This window comes from Copidosoma floridanum, unplaced genomic scaffold (assembly GCF_036245765.1).
Source record: "Copidosoma floridanum isolate Cflo_tuat_1 unplaced genomic scaffold, Cflo_Japanese_pri ptg000021l, whole genome shotgun sequence".
NCBI lineage: Eukaryota > Metazoa > Arthropoda > Insecta > Hymenoptera > Encyrtidae > Copidosoma > Copidosoma floridanum.
The window spans coordinates 14,656,116-14,671,364 of NW_028321898.1; positions in this window are offsets into that span (position 1 = coordinate 14,656,116).

Sequence of the window (15,249 nt, forward strand, 5' to 3'; positions counted from 1 at the left end):
TGCTGAAGCTGCTGCTTGACCTTCTCTACGTCGAGAAGCGTCGAACAGGCCTGGCTAAATATGCTAATGAGCCAAAGCAGAGTTCTCGCGCTTCAAACGGGCCCCGTCAACAGGGGCGACGATCACCCACGCCTCCTTCACCCAAGGCAAATAGACGCCGAGATTCGGGCTCACGCTCACCGAGGCGAAACCCGAACAAGGGGTCAGGCACGAAAAAGTCTGGCACCTGGAGAGACAGGTCTCCCTCACAGGAGTCACAGCCACGTTGCTACGGGTGTAATCACCTAGGCCACTATTCGCGGGACTGCCCTAATAAGAGGCAGGGAAACGAGAGGAGGCAGTCGTAAGCGAGGGTATTACGCCGCCTCCCTCTCCCGAACCCTCACAGGCCGCGGTTACATCGGAGGACGCGCGTCGGTGGTGGCTACAGCTGGAAGTAGCCGGGTACAAGCTGCGAGCGCTATACGACCCTGGCGCTACGCACACGGTCATGCGAGCAGTCGGGCTCCAGATAGCCAATTCCTGTCGTCGGCAACTACGCCCCACGCTAGGGAGCGCGGCTATGGCCGACGGGCGACCGTCACGCACCTTAGGCTTCGTCACCCTACCCTTCGAGTTGGGAGGGGTGAAACGGGACGTAGACGTCATAGTGTTGCCCGAGTTAGACGCTGACTGCTACGTCGGGGCTAACTTTATCAACGCTTTTGGGACCGTCCATGTTCCTGTTGATAGAGTCCTGGTGTTGAAAGGACCAGGTACCAAGGTTCCTCTAGAGGTGGCGGGCGTGACGACGACCAGTGAGGTCCAACTCGCTGCCGTCGGGCTGGACGAAATCTCGTCCACCCAACAAGAGGAATTACAGACCCTCCTGGACCGCTACGTGGAGTGTGAAGCTCCTTTAGGTTGCACTACGTGGGTCGAGCACGAGATTGAGGTCACGAGCTCGCGACCCATCAAGCAGAAGTGCTACCCGGTATCGGATAAGATCCAGGAGGTAATCCATGCCCACGTGAGCGAGATGCTCGAAAGTGGCGTGATTGAGCCATCCAATAGTGGATGGGCAAGCCCTGTGGTCATGATACACAAGAAGGATGGCAAGTATCGGTTTTGCGTCGATTACCGGAAGGTAAACGTGGTAACAGCACCCGACGCGTATTCACTGCCACATATGGATACCATCCTGCGCAAGCTGAGGAAAGCTCGTTTTATTTCGACCCTTGATCTCAGCAGCGCGTACCACCAGATACCGCTAGCCGAGAAAGCTAAGCCGGTGACAGCATTTACCGTACCAGGCAAGGGGCTCTTTCAGTTCCGACGGCTGCCGTTTGGCCTGAGTAATGCGCCGGCGACGTTTCAGCGGCTAATCGACAGCGTCATTGGGCCGGAGCTCGAGCCCTATGCCTATGCCTACCTCGATGACATAATAATTGTCACAGAGACATTCGAGGAGCATCTCAAGTGGCTAGAGCATGTGCTGAAACGCGTGCGCGAAGCGTGACTCACCCTCAACCGAGGAAAAAGTGAGTTCTGTCAACCCGAGGTGAGATACCTTGGCGTCCTCGTAAACCGAGATGGTTTACGACCGGATCCGGCTAAATTGGAACCAATTACGGCGTTTCCGGCTCCGAAGAATCTGAAACAACTGAGGCGGTTCCTAGGCATGGTTTCATGGTACCGGAAGTTCCTGCCAAACTATTCGACGGTAGTAGAACCGATCAACAGGCTGTTGCGTAAGGATCAGCCGTTCGACTGGAAAGATGAACAGCAACGATCCTTCGAACAGACAAAGGCTTTGCTGACGTCTTCGGTAGTGTTACAACGACCCGATCCCAAGAGTCCGTACGTGGTGCAAACGGACGCCAGCGACTCCGGACTAGGCGCCGTATTATCCCAGATAGTCAACGGGCAGGAAAGAGTACTGGAGTTTGCAAGCCGTTCGATGACTCCGGCTGAGCGCAATTATAGTGTGACAGAGCGAGAATGCCTCGCGGTCTTATGGGCGACGCGAAAGTTCCGCCCTTATATTGAAGGGACACGCTTTAAGGTTGTGACCGATCACAGCAGTCTCCGGTGGCTGGTTAGTATTAACAACCCGACTGGACGACTGTCAAGATGGGCCATGGAACTTCAAAGCCATGGCTTCGAGGTTGAACACCGGAAAGGAACGCAAAATTGCGTACCCGATGCCCTGTCACGACTGTATGAGGATGATGAGAGTGGCGCTGTCGCAGCGCTCATGTGGGAACCCCCGGCTGGAGATCCTTGGTACCAGGAGATGGTACAGAAGGTACGGGACGACCCACGTGGTCAACCGCGATGGAAAATCGTCGGGGGATACCTGTATGCATATCGTCCCGATTCCACGGTTGATGAAATTCTCGGTGACCTGGAAGCCTGGAAGCTGGTGGTACCTAAAAGCCAGCACGACCAAGTGCTTCAGGAGTGTCATGATACACCATCTGCCAGCCATCTTGGCCGCGAGAAGACGTTCGCGCGTGTCTCCCGGTTGTACTACTGGCCGGGATACTACCAGGATGTTGCCCGTTATGTGCGGAGCTGCTTGGTTTGCCAACAAACCAAGGTAGACCAGCGGTTACCCCCAGGACTTATGGGGTGTAGGATCATCACCGCTCCATGGCAAGTAGTGGCCGCTGACATGATGGGCCCCCTACCGAAGACAACGCACGGCCAAGAATACATCCTCGTGATCGAGGATCTATTTACGAGGTGGGCTGAAGTCGTACCGCTACGGCGAGCCAATGGGAAGGCTGTTGTGAGCGCACTAAGAGAGCGCGTCATCTGTCGACATGGTACCCTGGAAGTGTTGTTGACGGATAATGGCACCGAGTTCCGGAACAAAGACGTCGATGGGTTTTTGGAGAGCCTGGGCATACGGCACATGCTTACGCCGCCGTACCACCCGCAGGCGAACCCGGTTGAACGTTTGAACCGTACCATCAAGACCATGATTCGAGCTTTTGTCGAAGCCAATCACAGGTCATGGGACGAGAAGCTGCCCGAACATGTGTTCGCTTACAACACAGAGAGGCACGCTTCCACAGGCTTCTCCCCCGCGATGCTTAACAGCGGTAGAGAACCGTACGCCCCAGGTACAATGCGCCGACAGGTCGATTCGATGGCCCAGCAACGCCTAGAGGATGAGGCAATAGAGAGCTGGAAGCAGCGTATGGAGCGCCTGCCGATGCTGCACGTAGAAGCAAATCAGCGAAACGATAAGGCACAGGCCAATGCCACTCGGCATTACAATGCCAAGCATCGCGACGTGGTCTACGCTCCTGGCGACCAGGTGTGGCGGGAGAACCATGTCTTGTCCTCGGCAACGCAAGGCGTGGCAGCGAAATTAGCCCCAAGGTACGCCGGCCCCTTTACCGTTCGGAGGGCATTGGGTTCTAACACGTACGAGTTGGAATCCGAGGAAGGCACGCAATTAGGCCCTATTCACGTGAGGCAGCTGAAGCCCTACGTGAGCAGATCCTCAGCGACGGCGGGAGAAGATCCTCCTGAAGATTCGGGGTCCGAAGAAGAAGTGGCTAGCGCTCCTCAACCACCGTTGGAAAGCGGCGAACAGGCGAAGCGCGACCCGCCTTTAGCGACTCCATCCGATGTAAGCGAGGCTGCCGGATCAGCCAGGCCAAAGCGAGGCCGCCCGCGAAAAACGACCGTGGCGTCGAAGCCATCCGCCGCGGCTAAGACGCCTGCGATTGAAGGCAGACCACGCGACGACGTCCGAACATGCGACCCAACGACGGGTCAATCGCCGAGCGATATGCGATGGCTGCGGCCCCGTAGAATAGAAAAAAAATTGATTTTGTAAGCGCCTCCATCCCAACTAATTGTGTTTTCTTCTTCTTCCCCACTTTTTGTTATTTTTGTTTTCTTGGGACAGAAGTATTACAGATGGAGCTGTCACCATCCATCAGTCTGGGCGAACTGATAAGGCGCCTAAAACGCACCAACACCGAGCGTGAGGCCAACGAACTCATCGAGGCGTTCCAAAGGGGCCTCAACCTACAGGCGAAGGCGACTCCGCGGTTGGCTATCGAGCCCCCAAAAGAAGTCCAGACGGACTTCACGCCGGAAGAGCTATCCACCCCAGAGGTCCTAGAGGCTCCGCAATCGCCGACCCACGAGGCTCCGGCAAGCTCCGAGGATACCTGGGAAAGTATCCAGGAGTGTCTTGACCGGGCCCGTGATCAGGTCGTGGCAAGCCGCCGGTCGGCGCTCGCCGCGTTCACAAGGGTGGACTGTGGAGGCCTTCGTGAACAAGCACGGCTCCTCGGCCGCGACCGCTCAAGCGGTGAGGATCACCATCATGGGCCGTAAGAGCTTCGCGACCTTCTTTCAAACGTGGATCGAGACGCGTAAGCGTCTCGACGAAGAAGAACGCCAGCGCGTCGAGGAGGCCCGACACCTTGAAGAGAGGAGGAAGGCGGAAGCCGAGGCTCGGCAACTCCGCCAGGAGGCTGAACGCCTTCTGACCAGGGCCAACACAGTGGAGGCGCAAGCGACGGGTAATTCCCTCAGACCCGTCCGCTGCTATATGTGTGGGTTAAAAGGCGTCAAGCGCTCCAAGGAGTGCCCAAGGCGCTTGGAGCACTACCGCTTCAAGCGCGTAAGCGGAGACTGGGTCCAGGAGTGACTGTAGTCCAGGACCAGCCGATCCATGGCACATCAATATTTTTTTTTCTTTCTCTTCTTTTTCTTTTCTTTTCTTTTCTTTAATAAATTGTACCCCACTTTCTTCTACCCTCCCTGTTTTCTTTCTCCTCGCCCACAGACATCGTCCTTGTAGCCTTCCTGAATGGCGCCTAGGTAGTAGAGTTGGAGACCCCGGTATCCAACGTCTAGCGGGGGGGTGTAACGGTGCCCCACCGTTAGGCCACGTTAGTAGGCTAGGGCAGGTAGAGAAAGGGGGAAAAAGAGTTCAAGGGCCCTAAGTGGGAAAGCGGAATGGGAAAGTAGGGGTAAGGGAAGAGAGAGGAAAGCTAGGAAAGGAAGCAAGGAGAGAGAGATTAGCTTGGGCCAGCGAACCCGCGAGAAGCGAGTTTTCCGTGTTGCCGTCTCCTGTTGCTCGTTTTGTTTTTTCTTTGGGGTGTGAAGTTGTCGTGTGAAGTCAACGCCACGGAAAGTGTTGGTGCCGTGATCCGACTCCGGAACCTGACGACAAGGGCAGACCAAGTCCAGATCTGACGACCTTTATCTCCACTCACAGCCAGTAGGGACGCCTACTGGCCTCTGCGAGATCACACCAACTGCACCTAGTTCGGCCTATCCAAGGCAGCTTCGAGAAGCGACCTCACCGCCCCGCGTAAGTACCTGCCAACAGGCAGTCTGTTGTAAAGGGCAGCGGCCCTCGATTAGCCCGCGTAAGTCTGCCCGGTCTGCGTTTCCGCGCCGCAAGCTCGTCGAGCAATAGCGCTCGACGAGCGAGATCTCACACTCACACACATACACTACACACCCATGAATACCTTTATTTTGTAATTATCGCATAGTCACTGAATATATATTTTAATTTAAAAATACCCGCGAGTGCTACTTCTTTTGGTGTGCCTCAATTTCCTTCTTTATTTATTATTGCAAACGATCGTCGCGAAAAGTGACTACAGACGCCAGTAGCCGCGATACAATATCCCGCAGCGGTATCTCAGCGCACGAGACCCGCGAAATATTTTACAGGGAGTGTCAACGTTGGGTATCCGGGCAACACAGGCCCGGTCGAAGCGGAGAGACTCCGCCTCGTTGATCCGCATTGTACACCCCGTAACAGTACATATTAAGTTTGTAGATGATTTAATGTTTTTCAGTACTAATGTGTGTTTTCCTGATTATTAATTGGTCAATGGTCCATCCGACGTGTACATGTACATATTCTTAGTATACTATTATACATTATCGTGAAGGTAGCACGGTAAAGAAAATACCAATTACATTTTTATATTGTATTTACAATAACGATCCCTACATTGGCTATCTATTAGTACATATTATAATTTTTTATTATTCATTGTGATAATAACATAGTACTGGTGAGAACAATAGGTAGACTATTTTTTCGAAAATGTAGGTAGCATTATCAATGATAATTCTCACATTTCTATAAATTTGACATAAGTACAACAAATGCATCTGCTCGAAATTCGTCAACATTGTTCGGACTGTTTGTAGCTGGTTTTATCAAAGATTGAAATTGTTTTTAATGTTTTCGAATATTTTAATGTTTGTTTAAGGATTTTTATCCATTTATAATTTATTCATATTTATTTACAATTATTGTATGTACAGTACAATGAAAAAAAATTTTTTTTGACAATTGTACTTTTTAATTATATTTGTGTTAACAAAGTAAAGCTCTCGTTGGGTTCGAAAAAATTTTGAATCATTGCCTACTACTGGTTCATTCAAATCCCGCGCGCATATTTCGACCAATAGCCGGGAGCACACTCTGCTCTATCTCGTTTTATTATTGTTTTGACAAGTTTATTCAGGATCCTTGTTTGTGAAAAAAAATTGCTCGTGTGTCACTGTCAGGACGGACGCAGTCAAGAGATTTTGAAATTGGCTGACGAACGCAGTAATAGTATTTTAATCTGGTATTGTAAAATATTTTGTCCAGTGACAGATAAATTAACAGTTTTTCGTATTTTTATGAAAACGAAAAATGCCTTCATCCCGTATCCAGTGTTCCTTTATAGACTGTTGTAATTCGAAACAAAAAACACCATCAAAATCGTTTCACAGATTTCCCACGGATGACTCCCGGTACGTTTTTTCTTTATTGTTTCTACCAGTGCAATAAATATTTCTGATGAAAGTGCAACGTTGTGATTGTTTCATCATGTACATGATGATACTAATAACTTTTGCGCACATATTTCCTTGTGAGAAATAGGATAAAATATCGAGACAGGGATATTCGTTTTTAATACAAACGTTATAATCGATTTTAACACAGGCGCGATCAGTGGATTAAAAACATCGGAAACATACATCTTGTGGGACTGGAAAAACGACAGTTTGAGAACAGACGAGTGTCAGGGATCACTTCGAGGAAGACAACTATTATTCCAGCAACGGAATAAAAAAACTAAAAAATTTGGCACTGCCGCGAAATTATGTTGAGGACACGATCCCAAGTCGTACTTCACAACAATGTGACGTAACGAATTTGAACGTAAATAGCTTATCTACTTGCGAAACCGTACATGCAGACAGCAGCAGAACATCGAACTTGTATCGTGCGGAAAATCAAACATCCGTGTTTCAATCAGTTTCCATTCATTCTAATATCAACAAATTAACATTGTTCCCTGCATCAGATGCCCACACACGTGAAAAAACGATTGGTGAATTAAAAAATGAAATACTTGCTTTAAAAAATCAATTGGTTGAAAAAGAAAAAAATGCTGAAAAAGTACAGTATGTTGTAAATAAGTTGACCGCAAATAATGTTTTATTGAAAACTATGACAGCTAACATGCAAAAAATTTAATATAAAAAAAATAAAATGATATTAATTTTACAAAAATCAGTAAAAAAACAAGAAGATAAAAAAAAAACATTAGACAATATCGAAAAGTTGAACAAAAATGTTGTAGAATTTTTTAAAATGCAAGTTGATCGTAAAGCAAAAGAGGTGGGCAAATAATGAAAGAGAATTTGCTATAAATTTATTTTATAAATCACCCAAGGCCTATTACTACCTACGCAATAAAAAAAAATTTGCTTTGCCGTGCGTTAACTTAATTCAAAAGTGGGTTAACGAGTTTGATTTGTCTCCCGGGCGAAAAATTTCATTACTACGTCTATTACAAGATAAAAGTAGTAATATGACTGAAAAAGAATGCGAATGTATACTTATGTGGGACGAAATGTCAATAAAAACTTGGTTGCAATACGATCTCAAAAGAGATTTGATCGAAGGTTTTGCCGATCTAGGCATATTCGGTCGTTCATCACGCCGTGGGAATCATGTGTTGGTATTTTTATTGAGGGGTAAACAATTTGAATGGAGGCAACCTATTTGCTATTACGTGTCACATAATGCTGTTAATGGAAAAATGTTGAGTAAAATAATCTTAGATGTGATCAAGTATGTTGAAGAAGCGGGTTTTGTTCTTAAATCAATGGTGTGTGATCTCGGTTCCCCCAATCAGAAGGCCGTTAAAATTTTAAGTATTTCAAAAGAAAAACCGTACATTGAGCGTTTGCAGCGTAAGATTTTTTTTAATTACGATGCACCACATCTGATTGAATGCCTTCGAAATACCTTTCGAAAGCACGAACTCATGGTCGGTGACGAATACGTATCGTGGGGTGTTATTCGCGAGTTGAGAATCCGTGAGCGAGATCAACCATGCAAAGCAGCACCAAAATTGTCAGACAAGCAAGTTGACCCGACTCACCCGACTGTCTTTGAATTAATGAACGTCAGCTTGGCAACTCAAGTATTTAGTAACTCGGTTTCGTCGGCAATTATGGCTGGTGCTACTGCACCGGAACGTCCACTTATGCACCCATACTGTATTTTTACAGTAAATTTTTTAAAAAATATTAACGATCTTTTTGACTGTCTGAATAGTAGGTCAGGTAACGATAAAAATCCTTTAAGACGACCATTATCTGATAAAAACCCTCAAGTCATACAGTACTTGCAAAACAGCTTAGAGTACGTTAATTCTTGGAAATGCAGTGATAAAAATGGAAATCCTCCTTGCTTTGACGGTTTTTATTTAACTATCAAAAGTATTCTACTCCAGTGGGAGGACATGAAAAAGCAAGGGGGAGTTTATCTGCTAACGACTCGTCTACAACAGGACCCGTTGGAAAATTTATTTACGGCATTGCGAGACCGTTCTGGCCATAATCAGAACCCGACAACAATTCAAATTAGATATAATTTACAGTACAGCATCACTGCTAATTTATCTTTAGCTTCCCATTCCAGTAACTGTAAACCGGACGGAACGGTCGCTCTTTTAGCATCCCCCAAATTTGATAAAGCACATAAGACCCTAGAAAAGAACGAAAGCTCTGAAAAAAAGATAAATAATGACGAAAACTTTTTTCTTGATAATAGTTACTTTGATTTTTGTACTCATGAATACGTATCGCACCCCCAAGATTCTTGCACAGCGAGTGGTACAGATAGCAATTTGTGTAACGAAAACACGGAGCAAGTAACAAATGTCAAATCCAGCAACGGCTCATTGAAATTGCTTAATATTTGTAATGAAAGTGCTGATCTACAATTGGATAAATAACTCTCTCGACGCTCAATCACTCGAATTAAGTGATTCGTACACGCCTCTGCGAGCTTCAATGAAGTACGTTGCTGGATACGTTGCTATGAAATGTTTGGAAAAATCTGGCTGCACTGATTGTAAATCCAGTTTAACACGGGAAAATAAGAATTTTGATCAGAATGACGATTTATTATTATTTTTTAAGGCTTAAAAAGTTTTTCAAACTACAAATGAACTCGGTAATCTGTGTGTACCTTCGGACTTCGGACTCGTTTTTTAAAGTAATCGTGGTATGTATTGAAACATTTGATTCGACTTTTAATAATTACGCTCATACCGAAGATGTAGGTGAAATGTTGATCAAAGAAATAACATCAAGCATAATAAACCAATATTCCGACTTTTGGCTTGTTGAAGAGTCTTGTCAATCCCATCGCAACGAAGTCATTGCATATTTTGTTAGAGTTCACATTTTTTATAAATTAAAATGGATGAATCGGGATTTCATAGATGCCAAGAAAAAAAAATGTTGAAAAAAAACCGAATGCCAAACTGAAAAAATTAGGACATGAAACATGAATAATCCTATTAGCAAGTAAGTACGTGTTCTGTTTGTTGAAAAAAAAAAATTTGTGATTCGTGAAAAGTAATAAAATAATAAGGAAAATTGTAACTCAAAAAAACTTAGGATATAGTGAGTTGAGATTGTTTTTTTTTCCCTTTAGCATAATAATTTTAAATTTATTGCGCACTTTTTTGTTGATTCCAGAAAGTTGTTTCTTTGCGATTTTTATATATCAATTTTAAAAAGTATACATACGTCCATATCATTATTTGTATTTTTTTATAAAGTTTTAGATTTTTTAAGTATTTCTTGTTGTATTAAAATTTGAAAAAAAATAATAAAACCAGGCTCAATAAATTATTGATATAAAGCGTGACGTAGTTATTAACTAGATGTAGTTTAATTAATACTTGGTCATATGATTTAAGTTACGAAATTGTTAACATTTCAGAGTAACAAACATTTTTATTGCTCAAAAAGGACAGGGAATAGAGTTCATTAGATCATCAATGAGATTAACTTGATGCATACAAACTCACCATTTTGTATAGAATCCAATATCTTACGGGCCTTTGTTTGTGGTTGTTTTCTGGAATTATAATAAGTACTGCGAGCGATAAGAAAAAAAAAAACTGCAATTTTCGTAAAAAAAAAAAAAAAAATGCAGCGAGCGAGATTCGAACCTCTGACTGCCGACTGGAAACAGAAGGAACTAGCACTAACTAACTAAACTAACTATACGCTTAGATGTCTATGATTAAAAGTTACATATGTTTATCGCAAAGAGCCACAGCTTGTCCGACAGTTAATTTCATCTTGTATTAGGCATGATTATTCGATTGTTCCCCTACAAATTAGCTAAAAAATATCCAGGTCTTTCCGTCACCCGTTTATCTGCTTAGCTTAATGAGAAGATGTGCTGGCTTGATATTAAGCTAGTACATCATCCACGCGTATTTCGCGAGATTGGGGCCCTACTATACCAAATAAATAACGCTATAAGCGCAACAATTTTGTATTTAGGCACGTTCTCGTACTATAATAACGACTCACTCACTATAGACACTATTACCTATTCCCAAATAGTACATAGAAACGCCATCTACTGTCTACTTTTAATCAGATTTTTTTTCGCCACCAGTCCTATTCCTGTTGTTGCGGTCCAATAAAAACCAATAAAATTTTACACTGGAATTTTTCTATTAGTTTCTTATCGGTATTTGCACCCGTAAATCCAAATAAAATCCGAAATGGTTAAAAATAGATTTTCTATATCATTTATTATAACTAGGACATGATTGAACAAAAATAAATTGACAAATTTATGTCATACCATCCGGATGGTAACATCAAAACGGGGGGATTAGAGTATTTTATATGTAAATTGAAAGAAAAGTTAGTTATTAATTTTTATTAGAATTTTGTAAAAAATACTTTAGTCCCTCCGTTTTGGTGTTACCATCCGGATGGTATGACATAAATTTGTCAATTTATTTTTGTTCAATCATGTCCTAGTTATAATAAATGATATAGAAAATCTATTTTTGACCATTTCGGATTTTATTTGGATTTACGGGTGCAAATACTGATAACAAACCAATAGAAAAATCCTATGGTAAAATCAATGAATTTTTTATTGGTTTTTATTGGACCGCAACAATAGGGATGTTGAGTGGGCTTCTATAAGCGTCTATATTCGTTGCAAGTATCGCTTTGCTCCTCCTAATGATAGTGATGATGGTAGTGATGATAATGATAATAATAATCGAAAATATTACAGCAGCTGTGCCAGTAAATATGTTAATGAAGATAGTGAAAAGGACAATGAAAGGATAAGAAAACAAAGACGAGATTGAGATTAATGGTTGTATTCTATTTTAAAGGGTTACAAAGTACTTATTGCTAAGATTGACGTCTACGCACCTTATTGCTCAATAGTCGATTCGCAACTGCCTCTACGCCGTTGCACCCCCTACGCTTACGGTTCCGGTTTCCCCTTCTACTTTCTCAGTTCTAGTTGCGTACAATAGATGTCTTCGTGCATGTCGCGACTCTTCCGGAGCATCCCGCTTCAGTGTTGGGTGAGGAGGATATGATTTTGCATTTTTATAACTAGGACCTATATATAGCTACAGATCCTAGTGAGAAAAATGCAAAAGCTGAATAGGAGGGGGGAGGAGGCCAGTGGTTCTCCCCGAATGTGACTAGCAAACTTGTGGGAAAATCAAATATGCAATGTATTGCAAAACGAAAATACCCAGATAACTCGACACAATTACATGCACAATAAATTAATAAACTAATCCCAAGCCATTTAACCCAATAACCCAATGGGCCAATAAGCAGCCTCATGAGTTTGAATAAATCATAAAATTTATTAATTATCAAAGCAAGCGCCAATCCCAACACGACCCAAAGCACTAACTGGTTGCCTTAATTATTTATGATTAATAAAATAATAACGCAAGCACCTATCCCCTCACAACCAGGGGAACTTACTGGTTGCTTTAATTATTTATGATTAATAAAATAATAACGCAAGCACTTTTCCCCACACAACCAGGGGAACTTACTGGTTGCTTTAATTATTTATGATTAATAAAATAATAACGCAAGCACCTATCCCCACACAACCAGGGGAACTTACTGGTTGCTTCGATTATTTATAATTAATAAAATAATACCGCAAGCGCCTATCCCCACATGACCCAAGGCACTCACTGGTTGCTTCAATTATTTATGATTAATAAAATAATTATGCAAGCACCTATCACCACACAACCAGGGGAGCTTACTGGTTGCTTACTTAATTTACTATAAATAAAATTATGATGTGAGCGCCTATTCCCACATAACCCGGGGCGTCTACTGGTTACTTTGATTATTTGCAATACATAGAATAATGTGAACGCTAATCCCCACATGACCCGAGAGGCTTGCATTATTCAATTGATTTTAAATATTCATAGTGACCAGTTACCACCCCTGGTTGTGTTAGGATTTGCGTTATTATATTATTAATAGTAATTTAAGTAAACGACCAGTAAGTTCCCAGTGCCTTTTGTTGTGTGGGGATAGGCACTTGTGGTATTATTTTATTAATAATAAATAATTAAAGCTACCAGTAAGTGCCTTGGGTCGTGTGGGGATAGGCGCTTGCGGTATTATTTTATTAATCATAAATAATTAAAGCAACCAGTAAGTGCCTTGGGTCGTGTGGGGATAGGCGCTTGCGTTATTATTTTATTAATCATAAATAATTAAAGCAACCAGTTAGTGCTTTGGGTCGTGTTGGGATTGGCGCTTGCTTTGATAATTAATAAATTTTATGATTTATTCAAACTCATGAGGCTGCTTATTGGCCCATTGGGTTATTGGGTTAGATGGCGTGGGATTAGTTTATTAAGTTTTTGTGCATGAAATTCTGTCGAATTATCTGGGTATTTGCGTCTAGCTTGCAATACATTGCATATTTGAATTTTCCACAAGTTTGCCAGCCACATTTGGGGAGAACCACTGGCCTCCTCCCCCCTCCTATTCAGCTTTTGCATTTTTCTCACTAGGATCTGTAGCTATATATAGGTCCTAGTGATGAAAATGCAAAATCATATCCTCCTCACATAACGCTGTCCCACTTATTTCACTCTACATACCAATTGGAGATCAGTTCGTCACGAGGGAGATTTCAATTGACACTATAGCCGACATTCACGGCATTTGGATAATAACCATGAATTTCTCTTTGAAGTCTCTCTCGTACCAAACGTGGTCTCGCGTACATGACATGTTCGGTTCCATACACAATAACTCGATGTAGGCAGAAACGCTACACATCCGGGTCCGTACCATATAACTTTTTTTGCTTTGCAGGCCTATGTTATAACATAGGTCGATGTACTGAAAAATAGTTACATGGTACGACCCCCACGCCCGCGCGCCAACAAGGAGCAGTCTCGCAGCCTGACGGCTCTGGACCTCCAACATAGGCCCGGGCTCTCTGGCGACCTTCACTACAGGAGCGGGCTCCACGAGGTCTATGACAACATTGGCTTGACGACCACAAAAGCGACTCTTGTGTCAGAGTGAGTCCTGCTCCCCCGCGCGACGGCTTGTTCAGCGTTTCTCCCTTTACAACACTAGCCCTCGAGTCTTCTCCTACGCTCAAGGCTCGACTTCGCGTCGTACGTATATATGGTAACTCGGGTGCCGCTTCCGCTATGCGCGTCCGTTGCCAACAGATAGTGATGGGAAAAAATCCGAGTAATCATTTATTGCGCAAAGGTCCTGATAGACTATGCAAGGGTGCGCAAGCCAGCTAATGGACAAATGGACACATCAATTTTTTATTGAAGGAGTTGAAAAAGTATGATCCTATTCCTTGCCCAGAAAGACTGCCGGAAGAGGTCCGGAGACCAAGCTTAAGGCACCAGAGCTGGTCCTGCTACCAGCTGGAATGTGTATTTCTATTCGGGACCTTTGGAGGCTCAAATAGTTCCGCTGTCACGTTCCGCTACATAATTCCGCCCATCTTGCTGGAGCCTTACGATCGTATTCTGCATTCTGCATTCCTCATACGTGCAACTGACGTGTGCGTCGTCTAACGATTTTTGTTTATTCATCATTGTAACTATTAGTTGATAAAATAAGTAAATAAACAATTGACTCGTTTGACATAAAAATGCTTTAGTGGGGGGGGGGCGAAATAACGACAGTTCACTTCCATTTTGTAGTGCAGAAGCCGTACCATATAACTTTTTTTAGCTTTGCGGACCTATACGTTATAACATAGGCCGATGTACAGAAAAATAGTTATATGGTACGGCCCCAGGGACTGTTCATTACTTCGACAGCCAACCACAGAGCAGTATAGGTAGAAAGTCAAAGCGAACTGCCTTGTGATTGGCTGTCGAAATAATGAACAGTCGCTGCACTGAGCTATCGTTGTCGGTTGTAGTCAAAATACCCATCGCTGAAATGAACATTCATTCATTCATATAAACCAAGAACTGAGGCCGAAGGATAATCAAAATTTTAACTAGCCGCTACTTGCACTAGAATTGAGAAATCTTACGATTCGTTTGGATCCGAAATATTTAGGTCATAATTCATAGTGGTAAAGAGTTGTGTGGTAATTATAGTTGTGCCATATGATCTTTTTTATTAACCAGCCACAACTTACACCAATGGTCATAAAATAAAAAGTTCTGAACTGCAAGTGTCATTTGCGGCAAGATTAGAATCATTGCCAATGGCAATTGCATTGTCAGGTGACAACTTTTGACATCCTAACCATTGGTGTAAGTTGTGGCTGGTTAATAAAAAAGATCATATAGCACAACTATAATTACCACATAACTCTCCACCACTGTAAAATATGACCGAAATATTACAGATCTCTACAAATCATGAGGTTTCTCA